The 26,897-nt window shown below is 41.0% G+C and overlaps 1 protein-coding gene and 1 long non-coding RNA gene across 2 annotated transcripts in view; one reads left to right on the top strand and one right to left on the bottom strand.

Moving 5' to 3' along the window:
- Positions 1–9,415, bottom strand: part of LOC136435756 (uncharacterized) — a 23,495-nt gene extending 14,080 nt beyond the window's left edge. Inside the window, exon 1 of the mRNA XM_066429453.1 lies at positions 9,309–9,415. The gene's annotated coding sequence lies outside the window, so the exon portion shown is untranslated. The remainder of the gene's footprint in view (positions 1–9,308) is intronic.
- On the top strand, positions 9,387–26,897 carry LOC136435757 (uncharacterized). The gene is made up of 2 exons (XR_010755899.1): positions 9,387–9,490; positions 26,575–26,897. It is a non-coding gene; the product is annotated as an uncharacterized lncRNA (long non-coding RNA).

Genomic DNA, 26,897 nt, shown 5'->3' with positions numbered 1-26,897 from the left:
GTCTGTTAGTGAACACGATAAGTCGAGAATTCTTGGAAGGATTGTCTTGGTATTTGGTATGTTGGTAGGTCTCGATGAAACCTGAAAATGATTAGATTTTGGGCCCCCTATCGGCTTGTTACGGTACTGCAGCGGAACTTCATGTTATGATATCTCGTGTTGTGGACATGCTATGGAACTGATTTTTGAGTGGTAGATAGCTCGTTGGGCAGAGAGTAAGTGGTATAGGTTTGGGCCCCCTAGCAACTTTTTTGGAACTGCAGGGGTAGGTTTTGCTTCAGACTTTGAAAGGGAATAACTCAAGAAGGGCTTGATGGAAGGTCATGATTTTTTGCATGTACATAGCTTGAGCGATGATGTACATGATTGGATACTTATTATGCAAATCAGTAACTAATTTGCATAATTAATGAGGAAAGTTTATACATTCATCAATTTCCATGATAGGACTCGCAAACATGTGACATATGTAACTGAGGAAGAGAGAAATATCAATAGATATCAGCTATGCAAATGAGAACCTCATTTACATAATTAATGAGAAAATAATATAACTCGAGATGGGCTTGATGGATGGTCATGATTTTTGGTATGTAGATAGCTTATGTGATGCTTTGTATGATTGGATGATAATTATGCAAATCAGATTATAATTAATGAGGCAATTTTAAAAACCTGCTGTGTTCCATGATATGACTATTCAAATATGTGACATTTGTAACTGAGGAAGAGAGGAATGTCAATAGATAGAAATTATGCAAATGTTGGCCTAATTTGCATAATTCATGAGAAACTACTATCATTCCATACTAGTAAATAACGGCAATTTCATACTTGTAGCATTTAGAAGTTGTGTGAATGTGAACACCATTGAATCAAATTATGCTAATAAGGAGCTTATTTGCATTATTGATGAAAAATGTTAGCATAACCTTCTTTGTTAAGCTCATAATCATAACAAGGAGGTTTGGACAACTTATGTTATTTGGGTGAGGAGGATCAACTGGTATGATTTTTGATTGATGAAAAACACTCCTAATACGTCAGTCATAAAGGTCAAAATCATTTCGCGAAGGTATGAGGTCGTAGAACTCTTGTTGAGTAGTGCAATTTTTTCTACTGCTGACAGGATCATCCTGCCAGCAGTGCAGATTTGTCAGTAGCCACTTCCGAAAAGAACGATGAAGCGCAAGTATTTTACGACAAAGAAAATTGTCTTAACATTCTACCATACTAAAGTTAGTGTAAACCCTGCTACGTTTGAAGTCTTCAAAGTTTGCCACCATGTTTTCCTCTGTCTAGTCTGCCTTCCGTGATTTGGGCGGATGCCAGCGTTACATGCTTGACCTTCACATGTGCACGCATTCCTGGTTTGCTAAGGAGAGAAGCTGATTGGGGTGAAAGCCAGCGGGTGGAAGGTCAGACACGTAGGGTGCCAAGTGGGTGATGAGTTTTCTTGCTAGCATCTTGGTAAAGTCTGTTTTTAATTTTTTGATGTAGATATGAAATGTAAATGCAGGATGGATGGACGGACGGATGGACGGACGGGTGGATGGATGGATGGATGGATGGATAGATGGATGGATGGATGGATGGATGGATGGATGGATGGATGGATGGATGGATGGATAGATGGATGGATGGATGGTTGGATGGATGGACGGACGGATGGATGGATGGGTTTATGGATGGATGGATGGGTTTGTGGATGGATGGATGGGTTTATGGATGGATGGATGGATGGATGGATGGATGGATGGATGGACGCATTGATGGATGGATGGATGGATGCATTGGTTGATGGATGGATGGATGGGTTTGTGGATGGATGGATGAGTTCGTGGAACTGTAATTGTATTCTTAGAATTGCACAAAGTGGATTGATTCCGCCTTCTCAATCAACTTCTGGCCTCACGTAACTGTGAGCACACGTACCCCCCAATTAACAACAGTGCACACCCCAGTTCTTCCGCGACAGGGGCGAGATAGTGCGCGACAAAAAAAGTGACGAAAGGGTTTTGAGGGTCTGTGTTTGAGTTCAGATTTCTCATGATATGCTTCGAACTGATATTAGATACTAGCATGGCTGAAAAGCGTATGAATTGGTGTGTTTTTGGCGTTTCGATCCGATCCGTATTTCCGGATATCCATCCGCGTTGATGGTGAAACGTCCCTTGGCCCGAGATTGACCTTTGTTGCGTTCTGTGGGTCATGTTGACATGCCTCGCGCCGTGGATGATTAAAGAAATTCAATTTTCTTAATAATTGGCTCGATTGTACGCTAGGTTTTTTTCTTTCTGACAACATCAGTCGTTTCTACTCAGAATTTTTTTCCTACGCGAAGTTTTATCCTTCGCGAAAATGCCAAAATTTGACCATCATTTTTGACGTGAAATTATGTTTTTGTCTCCTGATTTACCAAAATTACAGAGGTTGAATGAATGAAAGACCTTTATTGTGCATTCATGCCCCGAGTGGCTAGGTACAGGTCGTCTAACTTAACACATGGAACATACAAGGACATAAATACAACAATACAAGCCGTACACATATAGAGTAGACAAAACGTGTTATTAAACTAAACTAGTCCAGTAGAGTCGACTTCTTCTCGCTTCTTTGTACATGTGTAAATGTATGAACAGACAATATTTCTAATACAAGGATTATCCAGGCGTAATAAAAATATGAATTTGTCTGCTGCATTAAGATATTCGAAATATGGGAATTTTTCTTTAATAAGGTTAAAAAGTACACTTCTTTCGCTATCGTATAATTTACAATCTAGGACGAAATGTTGCTCATCTTCTACTCGATTTAAATTACAATGTTGACAAAGTCTATGCTGTAGAGGCGTGCGGTTGTGCCTTCCTGTTTCGACATGTATGGATGCAGTTTCCACGGAGTTTGTGAGAAGAGCCTACACTGAATGTCAACAATTGAAGGTCAAGAACCCTCAAAATGTCAAATACATTGTGAGTAAATTCCCGGGAAGTCTTTTCTATATCATAGTATTCAACTTTGCCCTTTGTATCTAGGAGCCCTTCCCCAGCTCATGCGTAATTTAGTGCTAGCTGCACTACCTGGCCTTCATTGCGGGCTCCACGAATGTTGTGGAAAACAGGAGCCATCAAGCATCAGCGGCAGGAAAAAACCAAGCTGGGACCGAGGCCCCATGACATGCCATGGACCCACAAACGCACTGCTGACATGCCCTCTGACGGTACCAAAAATTGACAGCACTGAGATCATCTGCAAAGATAACAGTTCTCATGCTGTAAGGGAATCACGACCTGCAGAGTCTGCCCCACTGACCGGCTTCTGCCAACTGTACAGACCTGTGTACAGACGTACACGGCCGGCTAAACTATGCGGTACGCAACGTGGATGTTGACTAATGACGTCAACAAATTAGCACAATGCATGGTTTCTAAATTAGAAGAGGCTCGTTAGATCACGCCACATGTTATCATTGTAAGGAAACAAGTAACATTTCACAAGAAACTGGAAATTATATCAATTACACCGAATGAGAGACAAACATACCCGTCAGAAACATGTTACCATGGCAACATAGAAAACAATGAAGTTAACTCATCATGATAAAAACTATTGCCAGATAAATCATTAGTAATATCGCGACATTTGGTTGTCCTATCTCAAGCCGTTCAGAAATCATATTACATTTGTACATGGAAGTTAGCTTAACTACTACCAACGATACACAATCAGCCCAGTCATCACCGCTCTGTATCCAATTAAAGACAGTTAATGAAGATTTGCCAGTACGTCCAAAATATTTACATCATCAATCACCCTAATCACAAGCTGGATTTTTCAAACGCCTTCTGGGAATGTGTAAAATTGGGAACCCAATCTTCAATTTCTGTTGCTTGGGACTTCTTCACATCATTGCTAAGTATTTGACTATGCGGTGTGTGCACGTGTCTGATGACAAAGAGATAGAATTTCTAGCGGAGATCCAGTCCACGGCAATCAGATACGGGTGACATATAGTGCACAATCAGCCACGGCGACAGCTGGACAAGCTAAAGACTTCAGCGCTGGAGATGCCGATCGGACCCGATAAAGACGGCCGTGCCCTCCTGGCGGGCACAGGTCAAAACAAAACTGCCGGGGCGACGCCTCGTTCCTCCGGACGACTGTCAGAATGCGGGGCAAGTCAGGGAAGGTTTATAATAGAGTCCCCCTCCAACGTCTGCTTGGAGAGCACCTTACCCCCCACATTCCCACTTCGGAAACTTCAAGCAAGTGAAGTTTGTGGCAGCTAAAGACCCTATCTCACTGGGCTGCGGCACCGTGGCGGCAGCTCAATACGGCACCGTCGCGACATTTTCGCCAGTTTTAATTTGCGTTTGAAGGCCAGATGAATGAACTTTTGCTCGACAATCGCACATGGTGCAATGTAGGGCAGTAAATCAACAAGGCTAATCTATCATACAATCATAACTACAAAATATTATCGATGACAGTGTATGAGTTACAATACATTATGGATGACTTTTTTCTCGCATTTAGAATGAAGTTTAGTGAAATGTAGGTGATCTAGAAGTTGGACATGACGTTCTGTGTACCCGAGATAGGGTGACGATTATCGTATTGATAGTAATAGTCTGTAGCAGCGCATCTCTCTCTTAACCATAAGTAGGACAGGTCATCACAAATTGAAATTCATCTTAAATATTTTCATTACATTTGGGGCACTGAGTGCCTGGTGTGTTGTGGTGTCGATCCTTTTCAATTTCTAGATTTCTCAGATTTCTGATTCTCAGTTTTGTTATGCTATTTACAAACGGTTTATTATGAATTGATGCGAGAGATTTTTCCTTGCCAAAGTAATTTTTGATTGTACAACATGTGTGGAGTTTACCGATATTTCTAAGTGGTTCCCACCAGCCAGGGAGAAACGTGTCTTTCCGACGTTCTTTTATATATATTTCCAAAACGGTTGGCATTGACTGCGTCCATTTTGGCCAGTATTTAATCAACTGTGTTTGACTGTCAAGTTGTCAACGAACAATAGGAATACTCATTCTTCAGCATTCACCGCGGAACATGGAGTAAAATTTTGCAAAACTTTAAAAGTGCATATTCTAAGTCAGGAATTTTATATGAAATGTTTGGTTGTTCTACTGTTCCTTGATATAGTGTCTAACTGGTATATCACGTTCAGTTTATCATTATATATCTGGAATAGCACAAGACTCAAGAGCAGGGCGAGTGCAGGTAGACGAGGGGTCTTATATCTTTCCCAAGCGTCTCGCAGGATATCAACTTCCGACCCCAGTACACCTTTCTCACGCGGCGGACATGATAGAATGAAGACGTGGCCAATGAGGCAAAGAAGCAAAAATAATGTAGAGATTTAGTTTTCCTCCTAAATATGAATATGATATCCAAGTATCAGTATCATAACTAATGTAATGCACAAAAAAGATGCAGCAATTTTAGAGCTTTGTTGACCGATCCCATAGTCCGTCAAAATGTAGAAATGCAAAATAAAAACATAGAAATGCAAAGATTTGACGGTCATGCAGCCACTTCCTCATTGGTCGATTCTCTGATTATCAGGTAATCATTGGTTAAACTGCTAATTGTGATTGACAGTTAGGATCGGTCTATTGTTTGCCACAAGGGCCCCGTTTTCATTCTATCATGATCATGTCCGCCGCGTGAAATCTCTTCATTGTACATTTATTCCAGTTAGTTCACAACAATGCAGTAGAATAGGTTTAACCAAACTGTTTAACAGATCAATAGCTAGGGAGATGGACCGATTGGAGTTTGATGATACTCAATTGATTGGAAATCGCAGTGTTGTCAATTAATCAGAATACAATGTAAAATCATTAAAGTTCATTAAAATAGATTTGAGGCGATAAAGGATGTTCAGTTATGACACTTGGTGCAACAAAGGCAACATGTAAGAAAATAAACGTCTGACCTTGAAACTGACATATCACTTTTTACACAATAGATAGCGCGGCTAGCTAGCGGCATTTTGCCCCTTCTTTTTTTTCTTTCTTTTAATTTCAAAACAATTCTCCATTTCAACTGACACACTGGCGGCGGTAGGACGGCACTGGGACGGCGCTAGGGTGTTTGTGCACGGCACTGCGGCGACAGCTATTGGCACGCCCAGTGAGATATGTGTTTAACTCCACGTCTTTCATGAAGATGTTGGCACACGTCAGCAGTGCTTTCATTTCCATAGCAACTGACTCTATATGCCCATGGCAATTGACTCTAACGTTATATGTCCTACCTACAACATATGAAACGTACATAGTAGGTCTTCTTTTCTGCGCGAATAGTGTTTGTAACCCCTTGTTATAGCGCTATTGATGAAAGTTCCTAGAGGTTCAATGCCTGTACCAAACACGTCCTACCCTGCATCCGCCCCCCCCCCCCGCTTGAACCAATGATTATCTGATAAAGCCCGTGTAACTAAGAGTGAAAACACATGACGTGACATACCAACTACACGGTGCATACCCACATACCGATACTGGCCTAGATTGCCAGAAAAATCTCCACCGATTCAGACAGAAAGAACTTTGCATATCATTATAGGCAAGTTTTAGAAAAGTGACTTTCCGAAGGAGAGTGTTGCCATAATGAAGGAACACGCCCTTAAAATTCCAGCCGCCTGCCTGTGCTGTTTTTCACCAATTACTGACATATTTGACCTGAAGTCAGCTAGGTTCTCAGAGACATTATTAGACCGCTTCATTTCTGCAGTGTCGGTCTAGACAGTTCAGGATATTAGCGTCTCAAGCGGGACCCGTCTACATTCTACTACCTGGGAAGGCATGGCAACCCAAACTAAAGGCAACTCATTGTTGGAAACAACGCCGCTAGAGCAGGTTTCTACTCGAGACAAAAGTCAACATTTTCGGACAACTTTCAAAACACAAAGTAGATGTATTGAATTACCGAACTTGTTTTATGAAAGAAAATTAAGAACGTTAGGATATTGAGTGTTTTTGTATCAGTAGTACAGTATATCTCGTACATCCATGCTCGTTTTTGATTCTCACAAAGGTATGAACGGTTTGTATGAATCAAATCATGTGAAAACGAAGCATTGAAAGAATCAGATTATGTTGTCTATTCAAGGAATTAATAGTTGTATACAGAGACCGTCTACTATAGTCACGGCCTTCCCACGTCAGAGACACCCCTATATTCCATGTGGACGGTCCCTAGGCCTTACAGGAAGGAACAACTTCCCCAGTCTGTTATCGAGGAAACACGCATGTATGGAAAAATGTTCTCGATCGACAATGAATGTTTTTATCGCTTGATTCATCTCGCTGTTAGCAATGGTTTCGAACAACTTTTTTATTGTAAAATATGAAAATTATGGCTGAAATCGAACCACTTCTAGCCTGAGTGTCATACTCCCCCTCCACAACCATGAGTATGGGAGCCCTGGAATTACACTCCGGCTCAGTATCACTTCTGGAAATCTATGACATAAACTTGGCAGTTGTGCAGGGTCATGTTGCGTAGCTGGACAGGCAAGGCGCCTTCTCGGTGTGTCCCGTCAGTACAGGCGCGACTGCCCGTCTTTTATAGCCCCCTGTCCAAATGTCAACAGTTAAGACTGTAGTTTTGTTGCTGTAGTCGGGCCCTAACCAAAAACTGCTGACGCGATCGTCGCGACTTCCAGGTGGCGACACTAAACTTCTGCGTGGCTGAAGTATAAACAGTTTCACGTTGTCCGTGGGTAGTCTGTACTGAGGTCAGGCATTTTCCAGATAAAACCCTCTCCAGATCTTGGATAAAGATTTAAATAGAAACACTTGTGCAGTTGTATACTAAACTAGAGTTCCACGACCTCATACCTTCGCCAAATGATTTTAACCTTTATGACTGATGTATTAGGAGTGTTTCTCATCAATTATAAATCATACCAGTTGATTGTCTTAAAATATAACATGTCCAAAGTATGAGCTTAACAAATAATGAGCTCAACAAAGAAGGTTATGCTAATATTTTTCATCAATTATGCAAATGAGGCCCTTATTAGCATATTTTGATTCAACGATGTTTACATTCACATAACGTCCCGATGCCAAAAAAAAGTATTGAATGTATGAAATTGCCGTCATTTGCCAGTGTGGAATTAGAGAAGTTACTCATTAAGTATGCAAATTAGCCCACATTAGCATATTTTCTATCTATAAACATTTCTCTCTTCCTCAGTTACAATTTGAATAGTCATATCATGGAACAAAGCGGATTTTTAAAGTTGCCTCATTAATTATGCAAATTAGAATCTGATTTGCATAATTATTGTCCAATCATACTAAGCATCACACAAGCTATCTACATACCAAAAATAATGACCATCCATCAAGCCCATCTAGTTATAGTATTTGCTCATTAATTATGCAAATGAGGTCTTCATTTGCATAGTTCATATCATTTAATATTTCTCTCTTCCTCAAATACATATGTCACATGTTTCAGAGTCCTATCATGGAATTTGGCGGATGTATAAACTTTCCTCATTAATTATGCAAATTAGATACTGATTTGCATAAGAGGTGTCTAATCATGTACATCATCACTCAAGCTATCTACCTGCCAAAAATCATTACCATCCATCAAGCCCTTCTTGAGTTATTCCCTTTCAAAGTCTGAACCAAAACCTGCTCCTGCAGTTCCAAAAAAGCCGCTAGGGGGCCCAAACCCACACCACTTACTCTCTGTCCAAAGATCTATCAACCACTCAAAAATAACTTCGATAGCATGTCCAGAACACGAGAAGTTCCGCTGCAGTACCGTAAGAAGCCGCTAGGGGGCCCAAAATCTAATCGTTTTTAGGTCTCATCAAAACCTACCAACATACCAAATACCAAGACAATCCATCAAGGCGTTCTTGAGTTATTCTGTGCCACTACAAACAGACAAACAGACAAACAGACAAACAAACGCTACCCTCTGCATAACCTTCTCGGCGAAGGTAATGAATACCGTGGTAACTCTCTAACGGCATGCCCTGTCTGGATTTTATAGGACTATAACGATTGTCATTCACACATCGTCATCAACACTGTAAAAAAACACGACATTTTGAAGCTGTTGTCGTCTGCGTAGGAAACATTCTGCTGTTCTTGGACAGATATACACCTCCTATACCTCGGCCTCTGTGGTATGTAGCCGTACCCACACTGTGCAGCAAAATACAGATTTGTTGGCAAACGATATGGGCCGTTGTCCAAAAATTATGCTTGCCCTTACAAGTGGCATTAAATAAACAAAGAAGGTGCTAACTGTACCTTTGTAACAGTTGTCCCTTTAATGTTCCGCTTCTTGGCAGGCCAACCTGCACGGGTTGTTGGTGTTCACGAACTGACGCAGTCGGCAAAGATCTTCTGCTGTACTTCAGGCGTGCCAGGAACACTACGGCTGACGCTTGCCAAAATTGGACTCGACCGACATCGGAGGACACAACAACTGGGTGAGGAAAGCCTCTTGAAGGCTCCGGAAGTGATGCCGGTTTGGCCCGCTTCAGGGGACAGGCACTGCCAATCTGCCACTTCCAAGCAAATTCTTGCGGGATCCTTATCGCAAAGGAAAGCTGTTAATTAAAGACCCATGGAACAATCCAGAGTCTTTGCCGCCTGTTGTGGTTTTAAATTCTTGACCTCGTCACGGCCACTTCAGACACGGCAGTGACGGCACCGTGCTGAGCGCACCGGGAACATTTCTGTAGGTTCACCATTTCAAATCTTAAATGCGTGTGCGATTCAAAGATCCATTGTGGCCCTCCCACCATCCACCCTAGTGCACGTACATGATGATAGTCAAAACAGATTTTGCACACATAGTTTCTCGCCCACACGGATCACAGGGCAGAATCGTTACCATGACGACGACCTCAAACACGATTATATTTTGCGTTTATTCAAGGACAGCGAGGTTAGAACAAACATCTTCAAAACAAGAGTTCGGAGACCTCATGAAATATTTTGATTCTGCAAATGACTTCTACATTTGCATAATCTATGCTTGGCCATGTACACCTTTAACTGACTTACACAGGTCCCAAATGTTAACACTCCAATCATTTGCCACGTAGAAGAATTATGACACTTTCGCATGAATTGTGCAAATTAGGAATTCATTTGCGTAATTGATATCTGTTGATGCTCCACCTTCAGTAAACTACATATGTTACATGCATTTGATTGATGATGATGATGCAAACGACTGTCGACGTGATCAGTCGACATGCACGTCGACTGATGATGACATGCATTTGAGTCCTATAATGGAAAACACTGCAAATATAAATTTTCCGCATTAACTATGCTAATTAAGTTTAAATTTGCATAATTTGCACTTTATTGCGTAAACCTCTGTCTAAGCTGCCTGGATACTAAATATGATAGAATTCCGTCGTTCTTGAGTTATTCTCCTTGGAAGACTTTGACAACACCGCCCCTGCAGCTCCAGAGCAAGCTGCTAGGAGGCCCAAACCTACAGCACTTCTTCTTTACATCACAAACTATCTGCCAACAAAAATTCTAGACCGTAGCCCGTCCAGGTCGAAAGATACAAAAACGGACGGCTGCAGTACCAAGGTCACAGACGAGGGGGCCCAAAATCGACCTTGACCTTTGTCTCCCCAACACCTACCCATACACCAAATATCATCGTAATCCATCCAGAGGTTCTTGAGTTATGCTGACTATACTGTGTCCGGAAACACACACACACACACACACACACACACACACACACACACACACACACACACACACACACACACACACACACACACACACACACACACACACGCGCGCGCGCGCCAAAAACAATATCTCCATTTTCATGGAGATAATGAAGACAACGACAGCCCTAATCAACATTGCACTCAAGTTATCACAGCTTCCTTCATATCCAACATCATTCATATGTCACCCTATTATCATCCTTGTATATAAACCTATCAAGCCCTATCTGTGGTCAATCATATCGCCGTGATGATGTGATGTACATGTACATGTACAAGGGCAATAAACAAGCTTTTCAATTACATAATGCACAGTGCTAATCATAAACAATCAACGGACATTTGGGAAATTTGGGTCCTTTGTTTTTGCGACACACTAACATAGCCAGCATTGGTACATCGTACAAATGCATGATCGTAACAAATAAAAATACCGTTTTCAAGGGCAATAAACATGCTGTCCGAATATACAACAAGAGTTCTACGACCTCATACCTTCGCCAAATGATTTTAACCTAAATATGACTAAAGTATTAGGAGTGTTTCTCATCATTTATAAATCATACCAGTTGATCGTCTTCACCCAAATAACATAAGTTGTCCAAAGTATGAGCTTAACAAAGAATGTTATGCTAACATCTATCAATTATGCTAATGAGGTCCTTATTAGCATAATTGATTCAATGGTGTCCACATTCACACAACTTCCAAATGCCACAAGTACCGCCACATGTCCCAGCCAGAACATATACTCAAGCATACAATATAATACATTTTTACACTTTTCTCGTGAATTATGCAAAGTACTTCGCCCAAAATCTAATCATCTTGAGATTTCCCACATACACACCAATACACCAAATACGACAACAATCCATCCAGGCGTTCTCGACTTATCGTGTTCACTAACAGACACACAGACAAGCATCAACGAATAACCTTCTTGACGAAGGTAATTAAATTGATAAAGTATCAACAGAGATATGATAAAAGCTAATTGTCTGTAATTTTAAAAAGAAATGCTTGAATCAGATTATCTTAATAAGGTTATTTTTATTTTTAAGGTTAATGCTACAGCTGAAGACGCGGTGTTGTCCTTGGATCCGGGCTACGTGTACACTTTTCTCGTGAATTATGCAAAGTACTTCGCCCAAAATCTAATCATCTTGAGATTTCCCACATACACACCAATACACCAAATACGACAACAATCCATCCAGGCGTTCTCGACTTATCGTGTTCACTAACAGACACACAGACAAGCATCAACGAATAACCTTCTTGACGAAGGTAATTAAATTGATAAAGTATCAACAGAGATATGATAAAAGCTAATTGTCTGTAATTTTAAAAAGAAATGCTTGAATCAGATTATCTTAATAAGGTTATTTTTATTTTTAAGGTTAATGCTACAGCTGAAGACGCGGTGTTGTCCTTGGATCCGGGCTACGTGTACACAAGTACGTGACGTGGCTACGTGTACACAAGTACGTGACGTGGCTACGTGTACACAAGTACGTGACGTGGCTACGTGTACACAAGTACGTGACGTGGCTACGTGTACACAAGTACGTGACGTGGCTACGTGTACACAAGTACGTGACGTGGCTACGTGTACACAAGTACGTGACGTGGCTACGTGTACACAAGTACGTGACGTGGCTACGTGTACACAAGTACGTGACGTGGCTACGTGTACACAAGTACGTGACGTGGCTACGTGTACACAAGTATGTCTATCATTTGTCAGAAAGTAATCATAGCATTCCCCCATTGCATATGCAAACGAGGTCCTTAATATTTTAAAAAAAATGTTTCTGGTGCAAATATACAGATGTAACCGGCTCCTTACTGGGCGCCCAGTACGGAAACCGTGGAGAAAATAGCGCCGATACTCGGCCCCCAGTACGGAAGGAAGTTCCGTACAAGAATTCCAGTACGGAACGGCTTTATTCAAGTACCGAAGCTTCATTACGAAGCAGGAACTGTGTCAAAAATATTATATATATATATCTTAAATAGATGTAATTCTAAAACATATATGTTTGAGAGAATGATATATATATCAAATAGATAATATTTTAAAACATATATGTTTGAGAGAATGATATATATATATTTTGAATAGATAAGATTTTAAAACATATATGTTTGAGAGGATAATATATACTTTTTAAAACAATTCACATTTTATATCAATATCTTTTTGAATACAATACGTATTCTACGTTGATGAAGGTTAGACATCCAGGTAATAAGATACGCCAAAAATAATTACTCAAGCAACTGGATAAGATTTTGAAACAGTCAGACGTTTCAGACAGTATCCACTGTCTTTCGTCAGTGACTAACGATAGGACTGAGAACACCAGTTCTAGATACGTATTCTAGATCAACATCTAAAAATCAAACATATGTTGTTTACAAAAACATGACTGAAAGCATATTGCTGGCTAAAACATGCGTTCTCAAAACCCCTATCATTTCTGAAAACATATGTTGTTCTCATAAACATGTGTTTCCAAAACCCCTATCATACCCGAAAACATGTTGTTCACAAAAACACGTGTTTCCAAAACCCCCATTGTTCCTGAATATATATATTGTTCCAACGCGGCGCCGAATCTGTGTCAAAAAGGTCTCGCACCAGGTTTACGGGAGCGTGTAAGTGTACCGAATATGCAAACTAGAGTTCCACGACCTCATACCTTCGCCAAATGATTTTAACCATTGTGACTGACGTATTAGGAGTGTTTCTCATCAATTATAAATCATACCAGTTGATTGTCTTAAAATATGACATGTCCAAAGTATGAGCTTAACAAAGAAGGTGATGCTAATATTGATCATCCATTATGCAAATGAGGCCCTTATCAGCATAATTTGATGCAACGATGTTCACATTCACATAAATTCCCGATGCCACAAAAAAAGTATTAAATGCATGAAATTTCCGTCATTTACCAGTATGGAATTATAGTAGTTTCTCATTTAAGTATGCAAATTAGGCCAACATTTGCATATTTTCTATTTGCAACATTCCTCTCTTCCTCAGTTACAATTTGAATAGTCATATCATGGCACAAAGCAGATTTTTAAAGTTGCCTCATTAATTATGCAAATTAGAATCTGATTCGCATAATTATCGGCCAATCATTCTAAGCATCACACAAGCTATCGACATACCAAAAATCATGACCATCCATCAAGGCCATCTTGAGTTATAGTATTTTTTCATTAATTATGCAAATAAGGTCTTCATTTACATAGTTCATATCAATTAATATTTCTCTCTTCCTCACTTACATATGTCACATGTTTCAGAGTCCTATCATGGAATTTGGTGGATGTATAAACTTTCCTCATTAATCATGCAAATTAGATACTGATTTGCATAAAAAGTATCTAATCATGTTCATCATCACTCAAGCTATCTACTTACCAAAAATCATTGCCATCCATCAAGCCCTTCTTGAGTTATTCCCTTTCAAAGTCAGATGCAAAACCTGCTCCTGCAGTTCCAAAAAAGCCGCTATGGGGCCCAAACCCATACCACTTACTCTCTGTCCAAAGAGCTATCTACCACTCAAAAATCAGTTCCATAGCATGTCCAGAACACGAGATATCAAAACAGGAAGTTCCGCTGCAGTACCATAACAAGCCGCTAGGGGACCCAAAATCTAATCATTTCCTAGTCTCATCAAGACCTACCCACCTACCAAATATCAAGACAATCCATCCAAGCCTTCTCGAGTTATGCTGTACATTACATACATACATACACACATACATACACACAAACGCTACCCTCTGCATAACCTTCTCGGCGAAGGTAATTAGATCTAAGCTATACTAAACATGCTCCGTCACTTTATTAACTGAATCAGAACATATTGTTTATAACCAATGATATACCGTATTATTTCGTGGTGCAGTTGGTGGTCAGTTTATTTCATTCTTTATTTTTCAATATGATATCACGCTACTATCGTACATTTGTAATCGAAATGTTGCTGTATCTATGGTTTCCTTTAGCCTTTTGTCGGCTCTCTAAAAAGTTACGAAACTCTGGTATCGAGCTGTCAGCGATATGGCGACGTCACCGCCGGGCGGGGCGGCGACAACGGCAGCGCAGCGGGCGGGGCGGGGACAAGGGTACCCGGCGATGCGGGGACAACGTACGGTACCGGGCGGATGGGACAACGGCAACAGCAGCAGACACAGGGTCTATAGCGGACACAGGGGCACGGCGGATACGGGATCCCAAGCAGATACGCGGCGCCCCCCCCCCCAAAAAAAAAAATTGAAGAAAAAAAACGCTGCGGGGGAAAAGGACTGCAACGGAGGCTAGGTTCCAGTACGGATTTGCGTTCCGGCTAGGTCAACGGTCATTCGGTACTGGTTACCCAGTGCGGAGGTCATTCAGCACTGGATAACCGAGTGCCGATTTACGGATGTAACGGGTTCCGTACTGGATTTACCAGTAAATATAGTGACTCTTCAGTACTGGAAGCCGAGACCTCAAATTATTTCGGAACTGGGCGTCCTGTACTCACGTCAGTCTATACGGTACTGGGATGATCCATTGTTTGGACCGACTGGACAGTTTTGGATCACAGTTAGTTGTCTGTACATTCCAATGCTTGTACATACTAACGTTTAGGTAGTACTTCTTTGTGCCTTGGTTATGGACATAGATTTTGGTAGGTATTTAAATATAAAGTACATTATTATTTCAGTGTACGTTTTCTCCCGATAAAGGCACAAGCCACAAGGATAGGTGCAAAGGTACCCGGGTCACGGGTGCCTCACTGGGCGCCGAGTAATGAACGCGTGAACAAAATGACGTCGTTGCTGGACGTCCAGCACCAAAGAAAGTTCATCACTAGAAATCCAGTGACGAACGGCTTTATTCCAGTATTATTATGAAGCCCCCTCGGTGCTGGAATTCCAGCACTGAATCTTGCCTCGCCGGTGCTCGGTTTCCAGAAATGAATCTCCGCTCGTCACTCGGGTGCCAGACAAGTAAACTGGTTCAAAGGTCATTCATCACTGGTTTCCCTGTACGGAGGTCACTCGTCGCTAGATAACCAGTAACGAAAGTCCCGCGGTCACGGGTTCCGCGCTGGATTTACCAGTGATGAGTGACTCTCTAGTGCTGGAAGCCGAGTGATGACATTATTTCGCTAGTGGTCTTCCAGTGATCACATCCTATTATCACTGGAATGTTCCAGTGCTAACTATTAGACAATATTTTGAGTGCATTTTGAGTCGATACTAGCGTCCACCAAGCCCTCTTACATGTCGTACGGGCGTATGAATCGTAGAATTCGGCAGAAAAGGGAATAATCAGCCAGTAGAGTCAGTTCACAGTGAAGATCACATTTCGCCCGTTTTAACGGAACCTGCAAGTGAAACCCTGGCGTAGTTAGTCTGGTAGAGCCTAAGTCGATACCGTTACAGCGTACTACAGTAAGACAACGCCGGGAACCTTTATATCGTATGATTTTTTAATGATTGATTTGTCAGTGTTATGTACTTTTGTGTAACACGAACAATTATCTATTCAAGCATCTAACGTTATATCTGGATATATTTTATTCACTAGTTTGACTGTTTGTAGTACATTTGTACCACATATGATGTCGCAGCTACTAGCGTCTTCGGAAAGCCAGAACGTAAAATCTTATTTGATATACATAGTAATGTGATCGACCGTCACTTGAATTTGTATTTTGGTCTTTTTTCGTAAGCGTAACGTTACGTAAATTGACGCGTACGTTAGCGTAAACTGCAGAGAACCAACTGCAGATCGGATTAGCTGGCTCGGTTTACAATTACGGTGCGGAATCTATCGTCACCAGATCAGGTTTGCCACAACGGAATATTTGTCAATGGTTTTCCAGCTCCGCCGGTACTCTCATCTCTCGGTTTCCTGTGATAATTAAGGGATTTCCAGTAACGAAGTCGCGTCATTGCTGGACGCCCACAGATGACAAAACTTCATCACTGGAAGTCTAGCGATGAAGGCACCTTCGGTGCTGGACACCGAGTGATTACTAAGGAACCCGTGACCCCGGTACTTTTGCTATCCAAGGATATGTTGTCGTCGTTGAAACATAACAGAATGTGATACTGTATCTTTTCTTTCTTCATTCGAACGTTTTCCAAACAATAGCTTTGAAGTGGGGAAAAGCATCGAAGAGATGCAGCCCTGAAAATAACGTTAGACGGTCGTTAGAGTCTCAGCAGTCGGTTTCCAGTCCTGACAGGAGGGTTCCCAGTACTGAAGCTGCCCAGTACAGGAAGTCCAGTACTAAGAAAGTCTCAGTACTGGAGCTCCTGTTCTGACGACCACTTCCGTACTGGTTGTCCAGTACTGACAAAGGAGGCAGTTACATTTGTATATTTGCGTTTCTGGTTTTAAACCAGTCAACTTTGATGAAAACACCAATCTTGTAATGCGCTCAATAAGCCATCAGATTGACAAGCAAGAAGTACCACCGAGCCCATAAGGTCCTGTACTCGTCGACTCCAATTTACCTGAGGTATGCGATCTTCTGCGCTCCCCGTATACCGATAGCGTATACAATGAAAAGCAAATTCCGTGAGGCACCCGGTTGAACCTGGGAAATTGGAACAGCAATGCGCTACTGTACTGGTCATATTTGTCCATGACAGGGAATTGAACACAGCACACTCCCACATCCACACATGAACAAAGAAGCGAGAGGAAGTTGATTCTACTCAGCTAGCTATAATACTCTATAACATAACATAACATAACATAACATAACATAACATAACATAACATAACATAGAATAGCATAGCATAACATAACATAATATAACATAACATAGAATAGCATAACATAACATAACATATAGGAGGCCATATACATCAGGGCACTCCAGCCGTCACTCAACAGAGACAGTGGGCGTTATGAACTTCCTGGCACGTTTGACCAATTGCTGACGTCACGTATCCGCAATGACACGTGTCAATAAAGTCACGTGTCCGTAACTCTCGCGAGTTTACGTTCGGCAGTGATTGGTCATTATTGATCCTGAAGAAGGCGACAGTGGTCGTCGAAAATTCGATCCGTGAATACCTTAGTGTTGGAAGAAAGTTTAGCATTGTATTATAACAGAACATAAGATAGCATAGCATAGCATAGCATAACATAACATAATATAATATAACAGAACAGAACATTTATGTACACATACAATTATGTAGACAGAATTCGACGATTTCAGTCTGTGGTCTGTATTTAACCTCCTTGGTCTATGTAAAACCACCTGCTGCTAAATGGTGGCAAGGTCATGGTTCTCATCGTCATGAAATTTCCTCCTAGACCGAAGGCAAAGGTTCTGAAACTTACTCGTAATTGGAAACACGACTTGGGATTGGGTCGCCTGTCTGATGGGTGTGCTTCAAGAAACAATCAGGGAAAATTACGTTATTGATATTATCGTTACATCCGTGAACGAAAGTATTGGTGCTTCGCCGAAAAAGGTTAATTTCGGTAAGAGTATGGTTATTTGTATGTATGTATCCTCCCACACCATAAGGTGTATAGGGCGGTGCCCATCCGTTTCATAGCCCTGGGCCACACTGTATATATGTTTGTATATGGTTTAGCAGCATAACTAAAGAAGCTATGGGTGGATTGCCATGCAACTTGATATGTGATTTTGGTCATCGAAGAAATGAAAAGATTTTGGGGCCCCTGGTGGCTTTTCTTGGTAGAACGTCCAAGCAGAACGTCCGGTTTTGATATTTCGTGTTCTATGTAAGGGCCCTGTCACACTTGTGCTATCCGTGTGAGTTGCGTATTAACATGTTTTTGGTTTAGATTAAGTTTGCAGCCGAAGAATTGATTTCTTAGGTTCGATTACTAGGCTGAACAACGGTGGGTCAAAGTAGAAAACAACGTTTCCCCCGCAAACCTTACTTAAACAAAAAAATGTTAATGCGCAACTCACGCGCACTTGAATATACGCACAAGTGTGACAGGGCCCTAAGCTATGGTCATGTTTTGGTCGTAGACAGCCCTTGGGATCGGAAAGAAGTAACATAAGTCTCTTTAGCCACTTTCTTTCGAACTGCAGGGGACGATTAAGTGAAGATGCAGATGTTGAGAAAATTGCTTAATTCTTTATTGGTAAGTGGTGGCATATACACACTAGATCACGATCTCATACCTACGCCAACTGATATAAGCTTTTTTTAAAAATCTCATAACCGTTTATTCAAATTGCTTTAAGAGCAGCCATGTCATAACTGAATTGCGCAATAAGTGACAAATTCATGTTTATTTATTGTATACATTATCATTATCATTTATTATTGTATACATTAAACATTCATATACATACCAAAAACGACATAGACGGTTACAGTTGAAATTACTAGAGTTTTTGCTGCTGACTCCCGTCTGTCCTTAATCGGAGGTGAAGCAGGAGGGGTTTTTCAGTTTATGAGAAACACATTCTAAGACTTGTCACCGTTCATAATAATGCTGTTCTTGTCTCGGCCTAGCAGGTGTCTGGTTTCGTGGCTTCTTGTTGCATGGTTGTGTCGCTTTCCACAGTGTCACATGTAATCGTTCTAGACAGTGCATAACCGATGTTGCTTGTTGTCGCATGTACAGTTGCTCTAGACGACATGTACACGAGAAACAGATATGGGGAGAGTACGCCCCCTTGCGGCACTCCTGATGTGACGTCACGCCAGTTGCTTTGCTGGTTATTGGCGACTACGCGTTGTTTTCTGCCCGTTAAGTAGCTGTGTATCCAGGTCAGCATCGCAGATGGAGTATCACGGACTGCCAGGAGTTGAAGAAGTATCCCGTGATCAACTCTGTCGAATGCTTTGGACATGTCTGCCAACAACACACGAACCATATGTGTTTCTGTTCTCCAGGTTCGCTAGCCATGTCTGATATGCTTCGACGAGTGCAAGCGTTGTAGAACATTTCGGGATGTACGCGTATTGGTCCGTTGATCTGAGGTGTCAGAACCATGCCCGTAGCCAGGGGGGGTTCGGGGGGTTCGGAAGGACCCCCCCCCCCACTGACTTGAAGGTCCACTTTTTTATTTCCTCTGAAATTCTCTCAAAAAGACACAGACTTGAAGGTCCACTTTCACAGGCTTGAAGGTCCACTTTTTAATGTTCAAGGTTGTTTTTTAAGGCGGACTTATTTGTATCACCAGCAAGACCACAGAGGCTAGAATCCTAGGAAGCTGCTTACTTTGTCTCTGTTTTAAATTTCCTCTGAAATTCTCTCAAAAACACAGGAAATGCCCTTTCAGAAGATTCAATCTTTAGAATTTGAAATGCTCGTGGGTCCACTTTTTAACGTCCAAGGTTGTTTTTGTTTTCAAGGCGGACTTATTTGTATCAGTTGCGGAGCTGGAGTCCAAGAAAACTGCTCACTTTGCCCCTGATTCCTTTCTTTGAAATCCTCTCAAAAACACAGGAAATGCCATATCAGAAGGTTCAATTTTAGAAATTTTCCGGGGGGGAATACCCCCGGACCCCCCTAGGAAGCTCGCGCCTGCGGCGCTCGTCTCGCGCCTACGGCGATCGCTGGTCCCTCAAACATTAAAATGAACCCCCCCAATCAAAATCCTGGCTATGGGCATGAGAACGGGCAAGAATTTGCTCAATACAAGTGTAAGGATCGAGAGGAGGTGCTTTACCTCTCTATCTCTCTTTCTTTCTATAAGGTTATCTATGGTCTAGGGAGGATTAAATACAAGGCAACACACACCAAGCCGAGTTCGATATGAATTGTGATTGTAGTTTTATTGTGCCTAGACAGAAGTTACTAAACGAATCTCACTTATTCTACTTTACAATATCCGATCGGACGACTTGGTCAGACTTATACAGAGGATAAGATAAGATACTGGACTACACTAAAGTACACTTACTACAAGCTAGGAGGTTTTATATATAAATGGTCCTATCTAAAACCTCCTTGCTACAAGCTACTCTACAACTACAGCTACAGTCTACAACGGATACAACTAACACAACCTACATACCTGAGATCCAAGGTCACGACTGACTCATAACACAATCACAGCTTCCAACATCGCCTATGCTAACAATGGGTTACTATCTGATTGGCTACTCTCACTAGCCAATCAATTGCTTACTTATCCCGGTAATCTATGCAAACCCCTCCTCGATATATCCTAACTACTAAATACGCTAATTACCGTACGCATCAAGACCATGTATGTTACAAAAGTCTTTCCTGAACTTTCCCTAGGGAAGAGATGAGAGAGATGGGTCTCCAGTCCTTCTTGTTGGTGGGAACAGACGTCTTGGGATAGGGCCATTTTCCAACAAGACGGCATAGTGCCAGCGTTGAAGGAAAAGTTCATCAAGTGGCTGATCATCATTATCATCATATCTTGCCGCTCCACGGCTGTAACCACTGACGGGCAGTCTGGTTGGCCTCACGTAGATCGTCGTCAGTGCATGTAGTTCCAAGTTTGCAGTTCTGTTGAAGGTGGCTGATGACAGGAGCTAAGTCCTCACAGCAAAGACTCAGGATCCAGTTGGAAATGTTGTCTGGTCCACACGCCTTTCTGTGTTGCAGGTGTTTCAAAATGGGTTATACTTGGCCTATACTGCACAGTTCTTCCGAACTAGCGAGGAACGGGAACAGGGTGAAGGTGCTGCTGTCCGACCACGCCTCTGCAAAATGGTCATTCAGCACGTCTGCAACTTGGTTATCCCAGCCCAGATGGTTTTCCCGTTTGACCGGCTTGTGTGCGTCCCAACTGATTGTTTACAAAACGCCACCAGTGGGGTTTGCCTTCTTTAACTCTGCTATGGACATGTCGTAGTCCTGCTTTTGCTTTTTAATGAGACGTCAGATTTGGTTTCACAGCTGTTTTCACCTGTCAGTTTTGCCATTCTGTTATTAAAACACTGTCTGTCTTTCTCTGACAGCTGCCTTAATGGTATCATCAAGGGCTTGTCAACGTTGCGAATTCTAGTCGATCTGAGAGGTATAATGTCCATCATCGTTTGTACAATGTTGTTGAGTGTCGTTGCTTTCTCCTCTTCTGGTGGGGAAGATCGTCACCGTTTTATCATATGCCCCGTTTTTTGGGGCGAGCGGACAAAAAAACGGGGCATATGATAAAACGGTGACGATCTTCCCCACCAACCTCTGCTTGGAGAGTACCAATGGCGTCTTTTCTGTCCTGAGTGACAGTTTGCGACGTTTGATCTTGGACGGTTGACAGCGAGGATGATCAGCAACCTTTGACTTCCAGATGACACACCTTTTCGAGTGACAGATCATATATGTTTCTCACTTATCATGCAAATAAGGTCACATTTTTGCATATTTCATATCAGATTATTATCTTCTCTACCCAAATAGCACAGGTATCAACGTCTTATCTTAGGAAAGAAGGCTATTGTACCATTTTCTCATAAATTATGTACATGAGCCCTATTTTGCACGATTTATGTCTATTGATGTCCATAGTTACTTCCAAATGCTGCAAGAATGAAATCGCCATCATTTACCCCTATGGAAATATAGTATTTTGTCATTAATCATGCAAATTAGGTATTTCGATACTTCTCAGCTTCACGTGTTGGAGAGTCCTGCAATAGAATGCAGCGGATTTATAAACATTCCCCATTAATTATGAAATCTAGCAACTGATTTGCATAATTGATATATTGTTGTGTAAATTACCACTTAAGTCATTTACACACAAGAAATCATGACGATCAGTCAACCCATTCTTGAGTTATATTCTTTCAAAGATTGAAATAAAACCGGCTAATTACGCTAACTACTGAGGAAATGCCCCAATAGCTTCCCGAAGAAAGCAATTTGCAACAAACGTGATTTGGAAAAAGAACATCTTCCAGAATGTGATCAACTCATGTAAATATTGTCAAAATTGCAGAAATCAGTAGTCAATATAACCCTCTTACTGACATGGGAATTTGATGTTGATATATGCAGGTAATGAAGAAATATACAGTTTGGAAGTTGACCTTGATTTGACCGCTAATGTTGTTGACACCCAGCCCCATTCAAAAATTCCCTGGAATTATAAAAACATGTCTGATTTTGGAAAAAGTACTTATAATCAGTAGTACTTATATCACGCCAACTTATATTGGAATGCCAAGTCAATCCATGATTTTGATTACAGAATATACACCTTGGAAGTTGACCTACTTTTCAGGTGTTGTATTATTGACACCTAGTCCCATTCCAAAATTCCCCGGAAATATAGAAATATGTCTGATTTTGAAAGAAATTCTTAAAATCAGTAGTACTTATATCTATCCAACTTATGTAGGAATATTAAGTCAATCCATGCTTTTGATGACAAAATATACACTTTGGAAGTTGACCTACTTTTCAGGTGTTATATTATTGACACCTAGCCCCATTCCAATATTCCCCGGAATTATAATTAATAAAAACATGTCTGATTTTGAAAAAAGTTATTGGAATCATTAGTACTTATATGTCCCCAAGTTATGTAGAAATTTCAAGTCAATCCATAATTTTGATTACAGAATATACACTTTGGAGGTTGACCTACTTTTCAGGTGTTATATCATTGACACCTAGTCCCATTCCAAAATTCCCCGGAATTATAAAACCATGTCTGATTTTTGTAAAAGTAGTTAGAATCATTAGTACGTATATCCCTACAACTTATATGGGAATATGAAGTTAATGTATGATTTTGATGATGAAATATACAGTTTTGAAGTTGACCTTAAGTTGACCTCTATACTTGTTGACACCCACCCATATTAAAAAATTCCCCGAAATTATAAAACCTTGTCTGATTTTTGGAAAAGTAGTAAGAACCATTGGTACAAATATATTTCCAGCTTGCGATGAAATATCAAATCAATCCATGATCTGGATTAGAAAATAAAGACTTTGAAAGGACATGTAAATATGGGTGGCCAAATTATCATAAATGTGGTAACTTCAATATTCCCTAGGCAAGTATTGAATTGCTTTCTTTCCCCCAAATTAGTATAAGTCATTAGTACTCATCATCTTTCTTAATCATATACAGGACAATCAATCAACTATTATGCACTTGATCAAGAAATATAGACTACTGTATACATAATGTATGTTAGTTGGTGAGCCAGATTTCCTCCATGGCCAAAGTATTTTAGATCACTAGTACTTGTATCTTCACTACAATCAGGGGAATATTACTATTAACTCAATGCTGTCTTTCATGATGAAATTAATGGCGTTGTGCCATATTTGTTGGGTGTAGCATGTTGACTATAGTGTATTATGTAGCTCTGCTTAGAGGCTATTCCCTTTGCTATAAGCGAGCAAAGCATTTTTAAACAGTGAAGAACTAAGTATTGCTGATATCATGCTGATTTAATGAAATTGTCATCTAAAAAATGTCAAGCAATTGTCCTTCTCCCCTCACACATAGATATACTAGTACATGTGTCTGACAAATTTAAGGTCTCATTCATGAGTTTTTTTCGCCCCATAGGCTTACATGTTATAAAACGTGTTTTACATGGGCGCGTTCGTAATGAAGCTATAGGAAATGTGCCAATGTTTTTCATTCCATGTTGAGAACATGTACCCTAGATTATGCAAAAAAAATTGACAATATTTTCGCTACATACAATCTCTTTTGATAGCAATTACAATCTGCACTTGGCTACATCTCCAAAAAGCCACTTTTCAGTTGTAAGCGCCGGACCGATTCACACACAATGCCCGGGCTGTGTACTTCCGACCTCGCGCGCGGCTGCCCTTTGCCTGCTAATTTCTTCAGTTACAAACAAGCTTTCATCCGTTTGACGCTTGATATCGGCTGGGCTAGATGAAAGGAATTTTTACACCGATATAGACACACGTACATGCAGCCGTTCATTTTTTGGGGCAACGGACTCTTTTAGGGTACCCACTCGGAGTAATACAGGAATGAGACCTTAAGTATAATGTATTAAGTCAACTAGAAAGGCCGTCATTTGCCCCTGAGCAAATACAGCATGTTTCGCCCATACTCCCCCTCATGCAACTAGTGGGCTGTCCCAAAATGACAACTGGGCAAATCGAAATATTAACTACATGTAGAAATGCAACATTTGCGAGAGCAACATACTTTGCCAATCTCCCCCCCCATGCATAAATTGACTGTTCCAAAATCCCCCGTGCAAAAAAAAATTCTCTCTACTAGTTCTGCGAGACGCCAAGAGCCTTTCAAATGGCTCCTATTTCTAGCAAAGGCTTGCATGTTTCCTGCAACATGACCTCAGGAAACCTGAAAAGAACACACCTTCCTCGGCTAGCAGCAAACGGAACGCGCGGAACCTTAGATAGAACGTGGAACAGGGGTAGCACTTTTGGCCGGTTTTTGGTCTGAAAATAGGCCCAAAAGTCCCAAAAATGAGGCATTTTGAAGTGATGTACACCAGAAATGTGGTTGGAGTCCTGTACGGGCATGTTCGAGTCACCCTTGTACCGAATTTCAGGTCATTTGCTTGTAGTACCAGGACACAGGAGCCCAAAATGTTTTGCCTTAAAATGCCCCAAAAAACCTCAATAAAAATAATTTTTAGGCCTATTTCAAAAAAATGAAAAAATAGCCTGAGGGTATTTGCCATCTTTAACTTCATGCCAGATTTCAGGTTGGTTGGTTGAAAAATGGCGGAGTTGAATCGATTTGAAGATTTGGCAGAAGAAGGAGAAGAAGAAGAACGTGAACAAAAACAATATGTTGAGCCCATACCTATGGGCTCAACATAATAATGATTAGAACGAAAGAAAACTATCTTCTCCATCATCCCTGTAAGTTCGCATTGGCCTTTGACACCTGTTTAAGGATGAAAGCGCCCCCTAGCGGACGCGGTTCAAGAGAGAACAGATTGTGCGGCTTTTAGTGATTCTGGGCTTCAAATTACGCCCATGCTGGCCAGCAAGCGTGTTTTTGAGCTTGGCTGATATGCAATCAAAGGCGTACAGGACTAGACGACGAATCAAAGTGCTGCTTTGTACGCAGCCAGGCTGGGTAGACTCTGAAAGTCGAGGATGGAATCTGGGTACAGACACAAAGACGGCCATCTGAATCGTTCTAAGATACACGAATAAGGCAAGATACACGAAAAAGGCACGGGGAGGGGGGGGGTATTGTCGTCGTCAGCCAAAGTGTATTCCATAGCCTTTCACTTGACACGGAGCTTTACGTCTGCAATTGTATTGTAATATGCCAGCTTGCGTACTCGCTAGCTGCAGTTTAGTGAGGTGCGTGCGTCTTTGTGCTCGTTGACACCTCATTTTCCAGCACAAAACGCAACAGAAGGAACAGAAGGATGCTCTATTTCGTGCTATTACGATCTGAAACTTAAGCCTTCTTTCAAATGGCTCCTATTTCTAGCAAAGCATTAAACAATGAAAATAACAATAAAAACGCCCCTCAAAAAAAGTAGACCAGTCCGTTGCCATGGCAACTTGCGGTCAGAAAATGAGGGGTGACGCCCGATTATCTATCGTTTTAAAATTTACGCTCCAGCGCCAATCGTTGATTTTTTATGAATATTTCTCATTTTTATTTAAGTGGTGTATGGTGACTGTTAGTATTGAAGGGTCTAATACAAAGTATTCAAAGATCATCTATGTGTTATAGTGAGTGCCTTGTATCATTGTGCAGCAATATTGTTTGTTTTTCTTTCTTTTGAGGAACAGGTTTAAATTATGTACTCGTAAACTTTGTAATGTGAAATATATTCTTTTCTTTTCTTTCAGATGGTGTCTGCTGTGGAAGCAAGTTGAACTCAAGACTTCTTATATTTTTTTGGATATGATGATGCACCCTCTTTAATAGATTTTGTGATGTTGAGAATATTCTGGCTAATTATATGTTAAGATGTAAAGTTGTCACATATACAATGTATTTCTATGAAAATATATTGTAAAGGGGAAATTTTTGCAGTTGTTTTGATGTTCCTGTTTTTCACATTGACCTCTTCACTGCAGACTTAAAGCCACATAGAATATTCACCATTTTACAGAAAAACCCTATATGGCAGTTTCAACTGCGAACACAGCTAAATAAATCTCTGCGAATA

The sequence above is a fragment of the Branchiostoma lanceolatum genome, chromosome 5 (genome assembly GCF_035083965.1).
Source record: "Branchiostoma lanceolatum isolate klBraLanc5 chromosome 5, klBraLanc5.hap2, whole genome shotgun sequence".
NCBI classification, from domain to species: domain Eukaryota; kingdom Metazoa; phylum Chordata; class Leptocardii; order Amphioxiformes; family Branchiostomatidae; genus Branchiostoma; species Branchiostoma lanceolatum.
The sequence above is the reverse complement of the archived record's forward strand: the minus strand, read 5'-3'. Positions and strand labels throughout refer to the sequence as shown.